The sequence below is a fragment of the Cherax quadricarinatus genome, chromosome 48, assembly GCF_038502225.1.
Source record: "Cherax quadricarinatus isolate ZL_2023a chromosome 48, ASM3850222v1, whole genome shotgun sequence".
Classification (NCBI taxonomy): Eukaryota; Metazoa; Arthropoda; class Malacostraca; order Decapoda; family Parastacidae; genus Cherax; species Cherax quadricarinatus.
Window position 1 is genome coordinate 11,608,342 of NC_091339.1, and position 21,537 is coordinate 11,629,878.

At 40.2% G+C, this 21,537-nt stretch overlaps 1 long non-coding RNA gene across 1 annotated transcript; it reads left to right on the forward strand.

The window, feature by feature from the left end:
- Positions 1 to 424: 424 nt before the first annotated feature.
- Positions 425 to 20,096, forward strand: LOC138854058 (uncharacterized). Its single transcript, XR_011393254.1, has 3 exons — positions 425 to 623; positions 11,869 to 12,043; positions 19,993 to 20,096. It is a non-coding gene; the product is annotated as an uncharacterized lncRNA (long non-coding RNA).
- Positions 20,097 to 21,537: the final 1,441 nt, after the last annotated feature.

The following is a 21,537-nucleotide window of genomic DNA, read 5'->3' on the forward strand; positions in this document are numbered from 1 at the left end:
TGGCGGGTTATACATCACTGCTATTACAACCCTAAGGCCCCCAGACTGAATTGTCCCTTTCGCTCAGTCTGTCCATTCCTTCCATTTCCTCAGATTCACACCGGTTTTTAATGAATTGTATGTGTGTGCACTCACCTAATTGTACTTACCTAATTGTGGTTGCTGGGTTCGATTCATAACTGGTGGACCCGCCTCTTCACTGTGTGTGCTTGTGTACTCACCTAGTTGTGGTTGCAAGGGTCGAGTCACAGCTCTTGTCCTCACCTCTTTATTGGTCACTACTAGGTCATTCTTCCTGCTCCATGAGCTTTATCATATCTCTTCTTACCTGTGTGTGTGTGTGTGTGTGTAAAAAGTATCAATTCTTAACAGGGTGGTTTATATTGTTTTCTAGGTGGTGGAGGGAGCTCGGAGGGAAGAAGGAGACAATTAGCACAAGTTCTACGGCAGGCAGCACCACGGGTGGCAAAGTGAGTGTCACCAGGAGCGGCGAGGTGGGCGGCACCAAGATTTGGGGTAATGGAGGTGTGTTGTTGCTAGACCCCACTGCCCACGGCACTCCCGACGACAAGACAAGCTTGGTGTGTGAGGCCTCAAACGAGGCCGGACAAGCTACGATGGAGGTTAGTGAGCGGTTGTATAGTGAGCAGTTTGTGTGTAGTGAACGATCTGCATGCAGTGGACAGTATGGGTATAGTGATTGGTGATAGTGTTGTAGGTAAAGTCATTGTGGGGGAGATGGGTAATGCTGGCCATTATGTGTGTGTGTGTGTGTGTGTGTGTGTGTGTGTGTGTGTGTGTGTGTGTGTGTGTGTGTGTGTGTGTATGACGTAATCAACAGTCCGGTGAAGCGACACATTTTTGTTTGTAAAGTTAATTGCCATTACCAGGTAGTGATATAAACTTTTTTCATTTTCTCTCTGCTATAACTGAGGCAGTGAATCTCACCAGATGTGATATATTCACCAGGCGATATAGCCTTGAAGAGGTAACAACTCAGACTGCGCTAATTATAGCTAAAACAGTTCTTGTTAATTTTCATATTGTCTCACCCTTAGTATTTGTGGTCGTATCAGGGATAGTTCATCAGGCTCTGGTGGGGTCCCGAATATCCCTGCTCACTCTTGTTGTATCAGGGATATCCTTACTAACGTTGGTCGTTTCAGGGAAATCCTTGTTCATTCTGTTCGAGTTAAGGATATCTTTTCTCACCATGGCTTAGTCAGGGATAGCATTATTCACCCTTATCATATTTACGATACTTTTCCTCATCCTGCTCGAGTCGTACATATTCTTGCTCACTCAAGGCATGTCAGAAATAGCTAGACTCATTCATTCCAAGTGATAGTCTTCGTTACGATGGTCGTATCTGGGATAACCTGGTCAACATTGTCGTATTAAGGACTTTTATTCACAACTGCTTGAACCAAGGATATCCTTGCTCACCTTTGGAGCAGAACTTCTCCAGGCTGAGGGACTGACAACCTCAAATCAACGACTTCAAGGGTGATGGACTGATTACATCGTCTTCACATCTCTACTGCTCACTCCTACTTTCTGTACTCGACTGAAGAAGCCTACTGTGTAGGCGAAACGTTTCGGAATAAAGTTGCATAAATGTTGCCTACGTGTCTTATCTACCAACCTGTCGGTATTGTATACCATTTGATAATCACCTTGGTCATGCCAGAAATAACTTGATATACCCAAGTTATTTCACCCTGTTTGTGTCAGGCAGTGTTGTTCACCCTGGTTGTGTCAGGCAGTGTTGTTCACCCTGGTTGTGTCAAGCAGTGTTGTTCACCCTGGTTGTGTCAAGCAGTGTTGTTCACCCTGGTTGTGTCAAGCAGTTTTGTTCACCCTGGTTGTGTCAGGCAGTGTTGTTCACCCTGGTTGTGTCAGGCAGTGTTGTTCACCCTGGTTGTGTCAAGCAGTGTTGTTCACCCTGGTTGTGTCAAGCAGTGTTGTTCACCCTGGTTGTGTCAAGCAGTGTTGTTCTCCCTGGTTGTGTCAGGCAGTGTTGTTCACCCTGGTTGTGTCAAGCAGTGTTGTTCACCCTGGTTGTGTCAAGCAGTGTTGTTCACCCTGGTTGTGTCAGGCAGTGTTGTTCACCCTGGTTGTGTCAAGCAGTGTTGTTCACCCTGGTTGTGTCAGGCAGTGTTGTTCACCCTGGTTGTGTCAGGCAGTGTTGTTCACCCTGGTTGTGTCAGGCAGTGTTGTTCACCCTGGTTGTGTCAGGCAGTGTTGTTCACCCTGGTTGTGTCAGGCAGTGTTGTTCACCCTGGTTGTATCAGGCAGTGTTGTTCACCCTGGTTGTGTCAGGCAGTGTTGTTCACCCTGGTTGTGTCAGGCAGTGTTGTTCACCCTGGTTGTGTCAGGCAGTGTTGTTCACCCTGGTTGTGTCAGGCAGTGTTGTTCACCCTGGTTGTGTCAGGCAGTGTTGTTCACCCTGGTTGTGTCAGGCAGTGTTGTTCACCCTGGTTGTGTCAGGCAGTGTTGTTCACCCCGGTTGTGTCAGGCAGTGTTGTTCACCCTGGTTGTGTCAGGCAGTGTCGTTCACCCTGGTTGTGTCAGGCAGTGTTGTTCACCCTGGTTGTGTCAGGCAGTGTTGTTCACCCTGGTTGTGTCAGGCAGTGTTGTTCACCCTGGTTGTGTCAGGCAGTGTTGTTCACCCTGGTTGTGTCAGGCAATGTTGTTCACCCTGGTTGTGTCAGGCAGTATTGTTCACCCTGGTTGTGTCAGGCAGTGTTGTTCACCCTGGTTGTGTCAGGCAGTGTTGTTCACCCTGGTTGTGTCAGGCAGTGTTGTTCACCCTGGTTGTGTCAGGCAGTGTTGTTCACCCTGGTTGTGTCAGGCAGTGTTGTTCACCCTGGTTGTGTCAGGCAGTGTTGTTCACCCTGGTTGTGCCAGGCAGTGTTGTTCACCCTGGTTGTGTCAGGCAGTGTTGTTCACCCTGGTTGTGTCAGACAGTGTTGTTCACCCTGGTTTTGTCAGGCAGTGTTGTTCACCCTGGTTGTGTCAGGCAGTGTTGTTAACTTATAAGTTAGTTAAGATGCCCCCCTCTGTCTCTCTCTCTCTCTCTCTCTCTCTCTCTCTTTCTCTCTCTCTCTCTTGTTTGTGTGTACAAGAATCATTTGAGGACCTTTACTGTAAGTTAAGAAGGTGGTCAAAATTCGATACCAGAAGTTTCCCTAAAAAATAGAGAAAAAAACTAATTTTGGTATATCAACACTGTAGCAACGTTTTTGACAAAGTTGTCAATACTTACGATGGTGTTGTTGACTTTACATGAATAAGTAAACACTTACGAAAAATTGTCTAGAGGAAAATGAACAACATATCATTAAATATATATATATATATATATATATATATATATATATATATATATATATATATATATATATATATATATATATATATATATATATATATATATATATATATAAATATATACATATATTTTTTTGTGGGGATTCATGAATAATGTGTACCAAAAAATAAAAAAAATATTTTTATAATTAATGAAGAAAAAGTAATAGGAGAATAACTTAATTTTGAGAAAAATCACAAGATGTGATTGATGGCCACGATACGTCATTGTTGTCCTTCCAACATTGTTGACATGTAGTGTACAACCTTCCAACATTGCTGACATGTAGTGTACAACCTTCCAACATTGTTGACATGTAGTGTACAACCTTCCAACACTGCTGACATGTAGTGTACAACCTTCCAACAGGATACTCTAGAAGTCCAAGGATTCCAGCAGACAACAATCCAATAGCTATGGAACTGGGAGTAAAGTAGACCAACATACCATTCTTTGTGCAAGAAAGGTATAAAATACCGACAATATGAAAGTTAAGACACATGTGCAACATCTGGATATCTTTATTGTAGACGTTTCGCCATCCAGTGGCTTTATCAATACAGATTCTAGGACATAATAGGAAGACAGTAGAACTATATACAAAAGATGAGGTAATCAGTCCCTCGGCCTTGGAGTTAGTGTTCACAGCATCGTGGTGGAGGAGAATCTGGAGCCTATATAACCGCCAGTCTTCTTGCCTTTGCTCCAGATTCTCCTCCACCACGATGCTGTGAACACTAACTCCAAGGCCGAGGGACTGATTACCTCATCTTTTGTATATAGTTCTACTGTCTTCCTATTATGTCCTAGAATCTGTATTGATAAAGCCACTGGATGGCGAAACGTCTACAATAAAGATATCCAGATGTTGCACATGTGTCTTAACTTTCATATTGTCGGTATTTTATACCTTTCTTGCACAAAGAATGGTATGTTGGTCTACTTTACTCCCAGTTCCATAGCTATTGGATTGTTGTCTGCTGGAATCCTTGGACTTCTAGAGTATCCTGTTGGAAGGTTGTACACTACATGTCAACAATGTTGGAAGGTTGTACACTACATGTCAACAATGTTGGAAGGTTGTACACTACATGTCAACAATGTTGGAAGGTTGTACACTACATGTCAACAATGTTGGAAGGTTGTACACTACATGTCAACAATGTTGGAAGGACAACAATGACGTATCGTGGCCATCAATCACATCTTGTGATTTTTCTCAAAATTAAGTTATTCTCCTATTACTTTTTCTTCATTAATTATAAAAAATATTTTTTTTATTTTTTGGTACACATTATTCATGAATCCCCACAAAAAAAAATATATGTATATATATATATATATATATATATATATATATATATATATATATATATATATATATATATATATATATATATATATATATATATATATATATATATATATATTTAATGATATGTTGTTCATTTTCCTCTAGACAATTTTTCGTAAGTGTTTACTTATTCATGTAAAGTCAACAACACCATCGTAAGTATTGACAACTTTGTCAAAAACGTTGCTACAGTGTTGATATACCAAAATTAGTTTTTTTCTCTATTTTTTAGGGAAACTTCTTGTATCGAATTTTGACCACCTTCTTAACTTACAATAAAGGTCCTCAGATGATTCTTGTACACACAAACAAGAGAGAGAGAGAGAAAGAGAGAGAGAGAGAGACAGAGGGGGGCATCTTAACTAACTTATAAGTTAACAACACTGCCTGACACAACCAGGGTGAACAACTCTGCCTGACAAAACCAGGGTGAACAACACTGTCTGACACAACCAGGGTGAACAACACTGTCTGACACAACCAGGGTGAACAACACTGTCTGACACAACCAGGGTGAACAACACTGCCTGACACAACCAGGGTGAACAACACTGCCTGGCACAACCAGGGTGAACAACACTGCCTGACACAACCAGGGTGAACAACACTGCCTGACACAACCAGGGTGAACAACACTGCCTGGCACAACCAGGGTGAACAACACTGTCTGACACAACCAGGGTGAACAACACTGCCTGACACAACCAGGGTGAACAACACTGCCTGACACAACCAGGGTGAACAACACTGCCTGACACAACCAGGGTGAACAATACTGCCTGACACAACCAGGGTGAACAACACTGCCTGACACAACCAGGGTGAACAACACTGCCTGACACAACCAGGGTGAACTCAGTCATCTTCCTCACTCTCAGTCATCTTCCTCACTCTCACTCATCTTCCTCACTCTCAGTCATCTTCCTCACTCTCAGTCATCTTCCTCACTCTCAGTCATCTTCCTCACTCTCAGTTATCTTCCTCACTCTCAGTCATCTTCCTCACTCTCACTCATCTTCCTCACTCTCACTCATCTTCCTCACTCTCAGTCATCTTCCTCACTCTCAGTCATCTTCCTCACTCTCAGTCATCTTCCTCACTCAGTCATCTTCCTCACTCTCAGTCATCTTCCTCACTCTCACTCATCTTCCTCACTCTCAGTCATCTTCCTCACTCTCAGTCATCTTCCACACTCAGTCATCTTCCTCACTCAGTCATCTTCCTCACTCTCAGTCATCTTCCACACTCAGTCATCTTCCTCACTCTCAGTCATCTTCCTCACTCAGTCATCTTCCTCACTCTCAGTCATCTTCCTCACTCTCACTCATCTTCCTCACTCTCAGTCATCTTCCTCACTCTCAGTCATCTTCCTCACTCAGTCATCTTCCTCACTCTCACTCATCTTCCTCACTCTCACTCATCTTCCTCACTCTCAGTCATCTTCCTCACTCTCAGTCATCTTCCACACTCAGTCATCTTCCTCACTCTCTCACCTCCACCAGCTGCAGCAAATGTCATGTTTTTTCCCAAACATTCAAATAAAATGACAATATTAATAATAAATACAGTTATAACTAAAAGAACACTATTTGCATGATTGTGGCATTATGATGGCGTCATAGCAGTGTATAAAAAGATAATAATCAAACCACTAAAGCAAAAAATGTTGCTAAAACTATGCACTATTTTTCAATAAGAAAATACAATAAAATCAATTTTTTTTTTATTTTTTAGCATTTATTTCTAAATAAGGTGCCCTCACTCCCTTGTATATAACAGTAACACCACCCATACCTCTCCAGTGTTAAAGGCTCTGCTGAAATTGAAATGACAGATCCATCCAGGTCGGGTTCGGATCAGGGATTAGTTGTTTTACTCTGTTCTGTATTCTGTAAAGAAGCTGTACATGAAATGAAATGGGTGGAGAGGGGGGGTTAGACAGTCCAAGAAAGTGGAGCATACTCGAGGTTTGACCGTACTTGTGTCTTGTACAGAATCTTAGCCTCTACTGTCGTGCAGGCACCAGATACATCTTGCTTGGAAGATTTATGACGTGGTTCTTTATAGTGAGTATCCACATCATCCCCCGGTTCCAACACTCTCCCATTCATTCTTACCACTGCTCCAACATTACCATCATCAAGTGTATTGTCTCAGACGCAAGTGAAACCTTCCATCATTTTCCTCAGGCTGATAAAGCTGTAAGCTAGTGATTGATGTAAGAGAGAGTAGCTGACATTTTCTGTCTTGGATAAGTAAAAGTCAGAGTACAGTCGTCTGCATAGGCATGTGACTCAGGTATTGATTGAGCAATGTCATTAAAGTAGACACTTCATAAATATTGATCGCCCAGCACACTTCCTTGTGGCATACTGGCATCGATTGAGTGTCTTGTTCTCTCTGTGCCATCGAGAAGTACTCGTAGATATTTAACTCGAAGGTATTCAACTAGGAGGCATAGTACACAGTCAGAAATTCTTAATACTTGCAGTTTTGTTGAGGCCCTGGTGTTATATTCGGTTGAAAGAGCCAGTAATGTCCAAAGCTATTATACAGCTTTTCTTGGATTGCTCTAGTGACCTGTGACATATAGTGGAATGCTTTACAGCACTTCAGCAGCAGAGTAACCTTTTATAAAGCCATATTGACAGTCATAAAGGAGTGAGTGGTATTCGAAGAAAACGCTCTCATCTGCCATGAGATTATTGTTTCAAGAACCTTGCAGTAACTGAGTTCCGCTCTCATCTTCTTGGGAACAGGGGCTACAAATGCCTCTTTTCACAGAGAAAGCCATTTACGCAGTGATACACAGCGCTGATAGATGCGAGTTAAGGCTGATGATATCTGGTCTGCACATCCACTCAGCATTATTTGGCTCATCTTAACAAGACCCGCAGCCTTTTGTTAGTCCAGGGATTTAAGAAAGAGATATACTTCATCATGTTTTAGCGTCACCTCTAACAACCTGGCACCTGGATATAATTCAGTTTTTGACTTTTTCTATTTGCCGGCAGGCTTGCCTTTGCAAGTTCCTTTAAGAGATAGTGGGATACCTCCTACAACTTCTCCAAGCCTTGGACGTAGCAGTAGAAGTTTCTCGGCACCGAAACCCAAATCAAGGTTTCGTCACATACGTCCGGTGATGGATGTATCTGTGCTGGAGATTAAGGATATGTTTAGTGAAGCCATTCACTTGGAATAGTGCATTCCAATCGACGGCGCAAGCTCCGAGCAAAGGGTCGCCCAGTTTTCTCTTTCCTCACAACCAGGATGTGCTTCGTGATTCTTCACCTCATTCTACTTGTATCCTCAGTGTCGTAAAGACCTTGTGGCCAGATGATCCAACATAGCCAAGAAGTTAGCAACTGACTGTTCCTTCAGATATGATCAGCGACGTCAATAAAGTTTTTTTTTTCTTTTTTTTTTTTTTGAGCCGACCTGGGATATGACCTGGGACGTCAAAAATGTTTTTTTTTTTTTGTCAAACACTACAAGGTGTTCATCAAAATTCCTCCGTCACCAACAATTATAATATGATGATATTTTCGTTGAAGCAGATGGGAGTCAACATTTTCCATCAGGAAGTCGATATTGCTTGCATGTTGCCTTTTAGGTCTGTACATTGCATATGTTAGTACAGAGGATCTAAGGTTTATGCATAGCCTTAAGATATCATTTCCAGGTAATTAGGAGTGATAACATCAATGGGCTAGACATGTACACTTTTATAAAAATATTCGGCAAGGTCTCCTCCTCCTTGAACTTCCCAATCTCGTCGGATTTAGCAATTCAAGCAAAATATTCCTGAGTTCTGTCATCCAAAAATATTTCAGCAACGGTTATCATGACAGGACGATGAATCTTGACGAAACTATACATGAGCTCACCAACCTTGGTAATGCAGAAGTACAAGACAAACTCCAACCACTCATCAGAATGCATGTCAAATATGAGAGACATGGGAATGAGAAATTCGGAAGATCTCATGTTCAAGGAGCACAGCAACGTTATTATCGTAAGTAGAGCCTTCAAAATAAGGGATGCTAATCCACTGATGGCGCTTTTCAGGTATTGCTGTGTAGCAACAGCCCCCTTCAAGGCAGGCGAAAAAAACTGAGTTGGAAAATGTACGGAGAATCTTCGCAGCTCATGCTCCTAAATTACTGGGAGAGCTTGAAGTCCCTAGACCTGTACTCCTTAGAACGTAGGCGAGAAAGATACATCGTGATCTACACCTGGAAAATACTGGAGGGATTAGTCCCAAACCTGCTGAATGAAATTACTACTTATGAACACAAGAGTCTCGGCAGACGGTGCTGGATAACTGAGAGAGTACTCCAGAAGTGTTAAGGGACTGTTGAAAAATGGCATTACCAGCTAAGTTTAAAGAGTTTGTACTTAGCTTAGAAAGACAGCTCATCGCCTGCACAGCCGCCCCTGCAGACGAGGTCTTGAGAAGCTGTCGAAGTCATCTCTCAACGGGCTGTAAATGAGTTATAATTTGTAAGATTATAAATTACCCCTAGGGGGTGTTATGTCAGCATATTTCATTCACTGAGGGCTGACAAATTACATACTTGTTTGGACTCAAAAGTCCGCACCTTACTGCCGACTATAGGTTGATTACAAACTCCTTGCGACTCAAGAACTGCGCAGTCCCCCGTATTACAAGAAATTCGTAACCTACCTTGCTCTTGTAGCGTGAGCTATGGTGTTCTTCACACCTTCGACAGATATCAGTGACTTAATAGAAGCTGAAGTGTCCTTGGATGTCCACGTCTTCCATAGTCTAGGAATACGCACACTGGTACACTATGTTCCACAAGATTTGTCTTTATTGTTCACAGTCTTAACACTAAAGAAGCTGATCACACTTCTCTTAAGTGTTTATTGTGGTTTATGAGATACTTTGTTCACACTAACGCACAGATCGTTCTTTGTTGGTTATCCTAGCGTCAGTGTCACTCTCAGTAGAGTGAAAAGTAATCTGAAGACGCCACAGCGCCCCACGCCGTTACTCCCCTAGCACAAAGGAAAAGCATGGGTGATGAATGTTGCAGCGAGGAGAAGGCTGGAGGCAGTGGAGATGTCATGTCTGAGGGCAATGTGTGGTGTGAATATAATGCAGAGAATTCGTAGTTTGGAAGTTAGGAGGAGGTGCGGGATTACCAAAACTGTTGTCCAGAGGGCTGAGGAAGGGTTGTTGAGGTGGTTAGGACATGTAGAGAGAATGGAGCGAAACAGAATGACTTCAAGAGTGTATCAGTCTGTAGTGGAAGGAAGGCGGGGTAGGGGTCGGCCTAGGAAAGGTTGGAGGGAGGGGGTAAAGGAGGTTTTGTGAGAGAAGGGCTTGGACTTCTAGCAGGCATGCGTGAGCGTGTTTGATAGGAGTGAATGGAGACAAATGGTTTTTAATACTTGACGTGCTGTTGGAGTGTGAGCAAAGTAACATTTATGAAGGGGTTCAGGGAAACCGGCAGGCCGGACTTGATTCCTGGAGATGGGAAGTACAGTGCCTGCACTCTGAAGGAGGGATGTTAATGTTGCAGTTTAAAAACTGTAGTGTAAAGCACCCTTCTGGCAAGACAGTGATGGAGTGAATGATGGTGAAAGTTTTTCTTTTTAGGGCCACCCTGCCTTGGTGGGAATCGGCCAGTGTGATAAATATATATATATATATATATATATATATATATATATATATATATATATATATATATATATATATATATATATATATATATATATATACATGTATATATATATATATATACATATATATATATATATATATATATATATATATATATATATATATATATATATATATATATATATATATATATATATATACATATAATGATGAGCATCAGATATGTAGTTTAAATATTAGTCAGAATCTATTCAGTGCTATAACTATCTACGACAAAAGTCGAATCTTCATCATAGCAGGAGTCAGGAACTCTTTTAACAAGTATGAGTCGGGAAACATTCTACAGGTTCTACTAGTAGCCTTGAGTCTGGAGTCACTATACAAGTTCTTTTAGCAGCAATGAAGGGGACTCTCCAAGCTCTACTGGAAGCCATGAGTTTGCAAGTGCTAGTCATGGGGGTCTTCTTTGAGGGAAAATGTTAAAGTTAACATTTCACCAAGATGATGTAAGTTGTGTGGGGATCATTACTTGGTCGACAGGAACTCGTGTAAACAACGAGGTCACACTCCAAGTGATACCTGCTCTGACCTGGGAACGCTTGGCCTGTCCCAGGGACATCTAACCACCTGTTCCAGTGGTACCTGATTCTACCTGCTAGCACCTGACCTTTCCCACCAACATTTGATCTGAACCAGCTAAATCTATTGGCATGACCTGCTTTCATTACTCTACTCCGCCCGACAGTGACGCCATCTCTAATCTGCTTCACCTCTCCGTCACCAGTACATAAGACTCCAACTTCAGCATCTTCGGAGTCCTCAGGACTATTGGACCGATCACTTTCTTTCAAGGGCGAGGAACTGAACAACTCAGTCTATTTCATGTCTTCCGCCGTCTCCATTATAATTCTCTGTACTGGTCTGAAAAAGCAACTGGTTGGCGTAACGTCTCCGTAATAAAGATTCTGAAGCGCTGTATATTTGTCATATTCTTATCCGTTTTTTAAATTTAATAATATAACACCTGACCTCTTCTGGCGGCACCTGACCTCTTATATTGGTAGATGACCTTCACCAGCAGCACCTCTGCTGGTTGCATCTGACCACCACCGGTTCACCCTCGTCTTCCATATAAGCAATATATTCCACTATTCTAATATATTCCCTGTTTTTAACAAAACTTCCAGGGGATCACAAGTAATATTAATAAAATATTGCTATGTTGAACGTGTCTTTTACCACAGAGTCCAACAGTACCATGGGAATGGGAGATAAATTATTATTATTATTATTATTATTATTATTATTATTATTATTATTATTATTAGTAGTAGTAGTGGTAGTAGTAGTAGTAGTAGTAGTAGTAGTAGTAGTAGTAGTAGTTGTATTAGTAGTAGTAGTAGTAGTAGTAGCAGTAGTAGTATTTAAATTAATCTCTCTCTCTCTCTCCCTCCCATCAACTAATCATCCTTTCCTCGTAACTCACAGATCCGTGTGGAACGGGCAGCACCAGTGACCGCTCACTTGACTCCTAGAGTGGTAGTTGTAGACGCGGGCGGTGAAGGTGTGTTAAGGTGTGAGGTGGGTGGCTCACGCTCACACTCCATCACCTGGTACAAGGACGGTCATGTCATCACCCCAGGAGGGAGGATAGTAATTAAAGGTGAGAAGATATGCATAATAAGTTTTTCGAGTAGATCAGGGATTCTTAGCCATTTAGTCCTAGGATTGATGTCACTACTCCCAGCCTATAATATGGCATAACATAAACTAGTGATATAAAGAACAAATAATGAAGAAAAAAGAGACTACAATTAAAACAGTGAAATCAGTGGGAATATTGCTGCTGCATTGCCTTACTCACGTTATAATGTATATACGAGGAACTGTTGTTGATAATGATACTCGCACGTTGTTGTCTGATTTACACCTAGAGCTAAAAGGAACTCACGGGTAAGGACCCACCAGGGGTGAGGGTAAAGTAGATATAATTGAAGAATAGATGGGGCGGGGGAGGAAAGACGTACAAGAAAAGGAAAGGTGCCGGAGCTAAACCCAGCAACATTCAGACCTCTCCCGGCCTTTGTCTACGTCGTTGGTAGGTAAGACACATGTGTTACAGTTAGGTATCTTTATTCCGAAATGTTTCGCCTACACAGTAGGCTTCTTCAGTCGAGTATAGAAAAGTTAGCAGAATCAGTAGAGATGCGAAGACGATGTAATCAGTCCAAAACCCTTGAAGATGTAGTTTTGAGGTGGTCAGTCCCTCTGCCTGGAGAAGAGATTTTGTTCCATAATCTGAAACAATGTGAAACTGAAGCGACAGTATGGAGACTTATATACTTTCAGAAGGTGAGGTGTAGTCCACTGGCAGAAGAAAGATTGTAATCACAGAGAGATCACATCCCTTTCAGATCTAGTCATTCTCACTTGAAAAAATTGTCCAAGGTGTTTTCTGTTCTGTACCAAGATACCATTGTGTTGCAGTGTCTGACAAATTGAATATTAAAATGGTTTACAGTACCGACAGGTTGGTAAGTAAGGCACATGTGCAACAGACTGGTACCTAACTGTTGCACATGTATGCATTTATCCTCTGTGATACACGTAAGGTTGCTTATAGCATTAGTTTTATCTCTGATGAGATGCCAAATTTGGCATTGTTCCTTAAGGCGTAAAACGAAATCTCTCCTAGTGTTTTTTTTTTTAGATATAAGAATTTCAATTAACGGTTTCCAAGAACTTTCAAGCACATCACACACTTAGGGTTTTGCATTACATCTACATATGAATACAGGTCAGACCGTCTTTTTTTTTTTTTTTTTTTTTTTTTTGGTTTTTTCAATTATGAAAAGAAAGAAAGTGAAATTAACGTTAAAATGTTTCTTTCTTTAGCGAATTATTGTCAGGTTTGTTTCAGCAGATGTAAATAATTAAAATTTTGAATTTTTCATAAATATATGCAGAGACATAATTATATAATGTTAGCATAATTGCATAATATATAAACAGGAGTAGAATGAAATTAGTTTTGAGTTTACCAGAGCCACGTAAGTCCTGGCTTGGTGAAACATGACTCACGAAATCGTAATGACACGATTGCAAACAAACCATACCACGGGCGGGATTGCTTGCAATCGTGTCATTACGATTTCGTGAGTCATGTTGACGGCATTGAGGGGACTTGAGCTAGAGTTCGTCACGGCCATGCTAGCTGGAGATTCGTCTGTAAAAACTTGTATTTGTGGTCACAGTGGTGCCTATGCTACCCTTCCCATGGTGTAGAAATATACCTAGTTGGATGAATCTTATTGTGGCTAGCTGGTCCAGTAACTAACGCGACGGTCTGGAGTTTTGAGACTCTCTGACCGAGGGTTCAATCCCGCCCGTGGTATGGTTTGTTGAAACATGTCTGGTGCTGCTGGGCACATGATCTTCGTAGCACTGTTGGAGCAGTGGATACAGCGTTGTTAATTTTGACTGGCTATCACGAGGCGGGCTAAAATAAGACAGGTTCGATCCATGACTATCCGCAGTTAGTTAATTGTTAGTTAACTTGTGTTTGTGTGTGGTGTGTTTGTACTCACCTAACTGTGGTTGCAGGAGTCGATTTATAGCTACTGGCCCCACCACTTCACTGGTCGCTACTAGGTCCACTCTCCCTCCTCCACAAGCTTTATCATACCTCTTCTTATAGCTATGTATGGATCTTGCCTCCACTACATCATGTCCAGACTGTTTCACTTCCTGACAACTATATGACTGAAGAAGTACTTCTTAAAATCCCTCCGACTCATTTGAGTTTTCAACATCCAGTTGTGACTCCTTGTTGCTGGTCACATCTCTGAAACATTCTGTCCCTATCTACCTTGTCAATTCATCTCGGTATTTTATATGTTGTTATCACGTCCCTCCTATCCCTCCTGTCCTCCAGAGTTGTCAGGCTGAGTTTCCTTAACATCTCCTCGTAGGACACAACCCCCCTCAACTCCGGGACTAGTCTTCTTGCAAACCCTTGCACTTCCTCTAATTTTTTGACTTGTTTGACTTGCGCTGCATACTCCATGAGCTATGAATCGGCCCCTGCAGCTACAGTTAGGTGAATACATACACACACACACACACACACACACACACACACACACACACACACACACACACACACACACACACACACACACACACACACACACACACACACGCGCGCGCGCGCGCACACACACACACACACACACACACACACACACACACACACACACACACACACACACACACACACACACACACACACACACACACACACACATACACACACACACTATCGACAAGTACTTTTGAAAACCACTAACTAACACAACAATCCAAGTTATTTAATATTTAACCTTCCTGTGTTATTTAATACCCATTGTGCAATAAACATTCCCATATATTGACCATAGTCATTATAATTAAAAAAAATTAGTATCAGTAACGGGAATTTTTTTATATTGTCTCTTCATTAACATTCACCATTGCAACTGAAGCATAATGAATGAACTGAGAATTGCAACACAGTCCATACATTAATATTTCTTACAAAACAATCAATACACCAACACTTGCAACACATAACACTGATGAATTGTATATCTTCAAAACTATCAGTATATTGAAACCTACAATACATTACACTGTTACCTTGATACTTGTTTGGTAATTGTGTTGACACTATCAACACAATTACCACACAGATACATTGACAGTTGAAATCTGCAATATAATACTTTGACACCTGTGATGCAAGTGATAATATTAAATTTGTAATATAATCAACACACTAATAGCAACACAATCACTAAATTCACACCTACAAAACAGTCACTATACTGACATCGCGCAACAATCAATACTCTGCAGGACTAGTGGTGAGGCAAGCATTATGTAATTATTCACCTGCAACATAGTCAATACAAAGATATCTCCAAAACAATCAATATACTGTTACTTGCAACACAATCAGGACAATTGTATATACACAAGACTCAACTCAATTGTAAATGTACAGCACTCAACACACCGACACATGTAAAACAATCAATACACTGACACCTGCAACATCATCAATGCAGTAGTATCTGCAAAGCACTTAATACACTGACGTACGCAAAACAGTCAATACACTGACTGCTGCAAAACAATCACCACACTGATGTGTACAATGTAATCATACACTTGTACATTTAAAATACTAAACTAATACGTGGAACACAAATACTCTGACAGTCACATTTGAAAGGCACAACAATCAACATGCTGACACCGTCAACACTTTCAGTACAAGGACAGCAACACACAATACAATTTCATTTGCAACACAAACAATACATAGGCACCTGCAAAACAATCAATACATTGACACCTGTTATATAATCAATACACTGACATCTGCAGTTTATTCAAAACTCAGACATCAGCACCAAAGTACACTGACATCAGCACCACAATACACTGACATCAGCACCATAATCAGATTAGAGACCATCACCCTAAAATACACAAGCTCATTAAGACTGAAGCGTCATCACAGACTGCATCATCGCGAGATGGGAAGCCTTGAAGCTGATAAGATATGGAACTTAAATTATCGCATGAGAATCGGATTTTAATTTTTCCAGTTTCCTACAAGAAAATGAACATGAACCCACGACGGAAAACTCGGTCCAAACTTTTTGACCAGGTTTTAAAACAGTAAGTTTTATATAAGGGCAGACAGTTGTTATAGACACATGAGAGAACATTAGGGTGGTTCAACTTAAGACAACCAAACTAATTCAAACACTGATTTTTTTCTGGTCAGAGGAGACATTCTCCAATTATTTCACTAAAAACCAAATTGATTAATAATATAGGCATAAGATAACTTACACAACCTAACGTTAAGAGATTATTACCTTTGAGGGAAGAGCTTAAGCACTAAAAGTTTAAAGCCGACCAGAAGATGCCTTTTCTAGCTTTTGCACAGAGTCAAACAAAATTTATACCTTAAACTATGTAACGTTCCACTCATTTTATACGATGCGTCGTTCATCGCTAAAATCACAGGGATCAAATATTGCCTGTGCATGAGAGGCATTCAAATTCGATTCAAGCAAGGGGAAGGTAATCCAGTTCCTTAGATCAAGAACCTCTCACCAGCCTAAAAAATAATGCAATATTTCGAAGCCAAAAGAGCAAAATGGCTGATCAGAGGAGACTTTCTTCAGTATCGGACACAAGCAAAAATACAGGACTGGCCTAAGTAGCACTGTGCATATGTAAATAGTTGCATGAATCTTGCCCAAGATACATTACACAAGCGTTGAAAGTCTGAAGCTGATCTAACAAGTCTTCTTTGAACAATAAATGAATGTTTATGATACAATAAGCAAAAATGGTTCTGAAAATGTTCTGAGAGAATAGAAGTCTCCCCTCGTTAGCCTTACAAAATAGAATGTCTTCCCTCGTTAATCTTAAAAAATAGAATGTCTTCCCTCGTTAATCTTAAAAAATAGAATGTCTTCCCTCGTTAATCTTAAAAAATAGAATGTCTTCCCTCGTTAATCTTAAAAAATAGAATGTCTTCCCTCGTTAATCTTAAAAAATAGAATGTCTCCCCTCGTTAGCCTTACAAAATAGAATGTCTTCCCTCGTTAATCTTAAAAAATAGAATGTCTTCCCTCGTTAATCTTAAAAAATAGAAAGACTTCCCTCGTTAACCTTAAAAAACACAATTAATCTGCGGATGTCTATTTTTTTAAAACCGGTTTTTTCACATTTCCATCCATTTAAAATTCTCTGCAGTTGTGTAAGAAAAATAATTCATTTATATTTCTTGTAAAACCTGATTTGAAAAAGTTGGCAGCTAAATAGTAAGTTAGCAGTGAAGCCTCTCAAAATTATTATAAAACTAACTCTTAGTAAGATACACCAGCATTTAGCCTTTGAAGATGATCAAGAAACCTACACTAGCTATCATAAACAATTTTCTTAATAAAATTGGCTCAGAGAGACTAGCTTTGTTTTAATAAAACTCAACAATGGTGAAAGTTTGAAGTCGGTGAGAAAATTAATTTTCGAGTAATTAATCTGATTCCATCTATTCCAGATTATATTCTATTTCAGTATAATTTCAAATTTAGACCTATACGCATGGGTCAGTAGGCCTAGTGTAGTGTTCCTTCTTTCTCATGTTCTTATGTTATCATCCTGTCTACAGGTCTTGTCAGTATAATTCTCAAACCAGTCAGATGGTGTTTAGTTATTATATAAAAATGTGTCTCACTGTTTATTTAATAAAATTGGCAAATAGAAACGTATGCCACCCATTTGCAATGTGATTTTTGTGTTCGGGAAACTGAACCAGAAGTGAAGATGTGAGCTCGATCTGATGAGTCATTCTCCAGTTATGGCATACATTCGAAAGATTCTATTCTTTCTATTTGATTTCATTAAAAAATTTTCTTGAAAGCAAATGAAACTTAATAAGCACTATGTTGGCCCTATGTTGCACCAGCTATTAAATATTGGAGTTACCAGAAGTAAACTGAAATTTATTTATCGTCATATAAAACAAAAATCGTCAAATCAATGGGGAACTTTTGTTAACGTTTGAAGCTCCGCAACTGAGGATTTTGGAAGTTATCAGAGCCATTGCAGTATGCAGGGAATGGGTTCAATACCTTTTGCTGAACGGCACGTGAACATGCCCGATGTTCTTAGAATTTGGTCCTCGTTACCGTACGCAAGTGTTGAAAATTTGATGCCGATTGCAAGAGGCGTTCTCGAGTTACGAAGAAAATGTAATCGAAAAGTTGGAGGTAGCAAAAAGAGGAATATCTGGCAGCCTCGTAAGACATCCTTCAGAGATACCTAAAAACAGTAATGATAATTATGATGACGATGTTATTGTTAATAATAATAATGATAATTCTTCTTCTTTTGATTATTATTATAATTCTTCTTCTTCTTCTTCTTCTTCTTCTTCTTCTTTTTCTTCTTCTTCTTCTTCTTCTTCTTCTTCTTCTTCTTCTTATTATTATTATTATTATTATTATTATTATTATTATTATTATTATTATTATTATTATTATTATTATTATTATTATTATTAAAATTATTATTATTATTATAGCCATAATTATTATATTTCCGATGTTAATATACATAATAATAATAATATTTATGAAAATAATAATGATGATGATAATAATAATAATAACAACAATAACGGGAACAGGAACAACAAAAGGAACAGAAAGAACAACAGGAACAGGAATAACAACAGGACCAAGAAGAGGAATAAAAACTACGTCAACAACAAGAGGAACTCAAACAGGAAAAAAAAATTGATGATTAATAATAATAATAATAATAATAATAATAATAATAATAATAATAATAATAATAATAATAATAATAATAATAATAACAATAATAACAATATTAATAATAATAATGATAATATCAATAATAATATCAATAACAACAAAGGTACTATGAATAAAAAAATAGAAAAACAATGGGCACAAGTTTTGGCTCCTGAAGCTAAGGATACACTTACTGGCAGTGAAGTAAATTATTGGTTGTATCTCTATATTAGACGTCTGATTTCTGAAAAGTTTTAGAATGTGTTATACCAGTCATTATGTGTGTGTTGTGGTACCAATCATTGCTAGTGAAAGGTTTTATACCAGTCATTATGTGTGTGTTGTGATACCAATCATTGCCGGTGATAGGTGTCATACCAATCATGTGTTTTGTGCTACCAATCATTGCTGATGATTGATGTTAAACTTATCATCATGTGTGTATGAAGTTAGCAATCACTGCTGGTGGGTGCTAAACCAATCATCGTGTGTGTTGTGCTACCAATCACTGTTATTGTTGAGTGTTAAACCAATTATTACGTGTGTTTTGCTATCTGTCCCTGCTGGTGTTTGCTGTTAAACCAATCACCATTGTATTGTACCACCAGTCACCGAGAGGAGAGGGAGAATGAGAGGGAGGGGAGAGGGAGAAGGAGAGGGGGAAGAGAGGGGGAAGGACAGGGGAAACTCACGTAGCGAAATTTATAAACGATGTTAAAATCAGTCATGTCTGTGTTGCTGTTTGTTTTCCACTCTGGCAGCAAGAGTAAAAATGCCTACGTTGTTTCAATCACATCAGGCTAGTTGCCAGGATTATCCACATGTAGCCAGCTGCCTGGATTATCTAGGATTAGTCAGGATTATTCAGGATTTTGGAATTACAATTTTTTTCTGGAACCTGTTTGTTGGGCTCAAGAATAATTAAATTTTCTTTCTTCCTTTCTCCCCAATTTCCTGCATCTGACCATACTGATGTTGACGCTCATTTCCCTGGATGGATTCCGCCCCTCTACCTGGGAACATCATACCCACAACGGGACGTTACGCCTATGATGGGACATCACACCCATACCGGGACATCACGACAATAATGGACATCATCCCCTTTACGAGATACTACGCACAATGTGGGACATTGCAATCAACGCTATCCACAACGCTACATAACATTGGTGCTCACGCCCTCCTGCCCCACCACGCCCTCCTGTCCCTCCACACACATGCACAGAGGGTGGGTCCGTCCTGGAGGTACGGAGTGTGGGCCGGGCAGACGTGGGCATGTACCAATGCTTCGTCAGAGAAGACCAAGAGACTATTCAGGATGCAGCTGAGCTCAGGCTTGGAGGTCAGTACTTTCATATTGTTTTTCCTGTAGTGTCATGCATCCTTTATTATTTTGCTACGTGTCCAATAGTGTCATGATGTGTCCTGTGGTATTAGGACATATGTCCTGTAGTGTTGTAGGGAATTTTTTTGTAGAATATATGTATGTATCTGTACAGGAATTGAGATACTTAGCTTTGTTGCTGTCTCAGCCTTTATGCAGCTTCATCCAGAAGACTCCGACGTGAAACAGTTGTTCTAGAGCCCTGTAGCGGATGAAGAATAAGTAAGTGAGTATGAGTATAATTGTCCCAAAGGAGCGTTATGTCAGCATATTGTTCAGTAACTGAATGCTGCCTCAGCTTACGGTTTTTGGGTTCAAAAGCCCACACCTCACTGCCGTCTATAGGACGGAAAACTGCAGCTTCCCCATTCAACAAGTGAGACTGAAACTTACCTTGCTTTTTGTATCGTGAGCTATGGTGTTGAGTGCACCATGTACGACAGATATTGGTGACTTGATAGATTATGAAGTGTCCTTAGGAATGTCACACGACTTCCACTTAGTCTGGAAATTTGCAACACTCGCACTGGTACACTACTCTCCTCAAGATTTGTCTTTTTCACAGTAATGTCAAAACAGGAAGATAAGTACACTTCACTGTAATTGTTATACCGCGAATGTTGAGATTGTCTATTATGTACAGACAAGAGCAAATCACTATGTCTTTGTCCGTTCTGCTATCGCGAAGCACGAGTTCCTTGTACAAGGTTTTTTATCAATCTGATCGCCCCCCGCGGCGGCTTCCGCCCTGTGCGTCCTCCTACAAAGGATCTGCTGATTTCCGTGTTATTACTTTTCTTGCCTAAACACTGCAACAGTAGTTAACACAAGATGCTTGATTTCTTGTTGTCTGGGCATAGATGATAGTTTATGATAGCCTCAACTTGTAAATAAAGTGGGTGCAGGGTTATCCATAATTTTCCTGCTTTCCTCAATTCACTATCACTCAATTGCAGAACACTATGGTGCAACGCTGATCTCTTGCAAGGAGAGTACGTGGCTTCTGACTGGTACACGCTGGTAGCATCTGCTTCCAATTAAATTGCTGATCATGCGCAAGAGAGGCTATCAGCCCCTCTGGAGGGCTGAGTCCCTCAGGGGGCTGAAAGGGGCTGATAGGGCTGAAAGGGTTGATACCCCCACTTTCTGGAAAAATTTGCTCCACAAGTGTTATGTGTCTCTTGGTAATATAACAAAACACAAGTATCATGTTCACTGACCAGACATAATCAGGAGAGCATTTCACGACTTTTCACCGCCTTCTCTACTACTCTCCCATCTATATATATATATTTGTATACTTGATAAAGTTTTGTTTTCAAGTGGAAAGTTGCCTCAGCTAAAGTTACCTTTGTATCATACTGTCTTTTTATTAGCTTATCAATT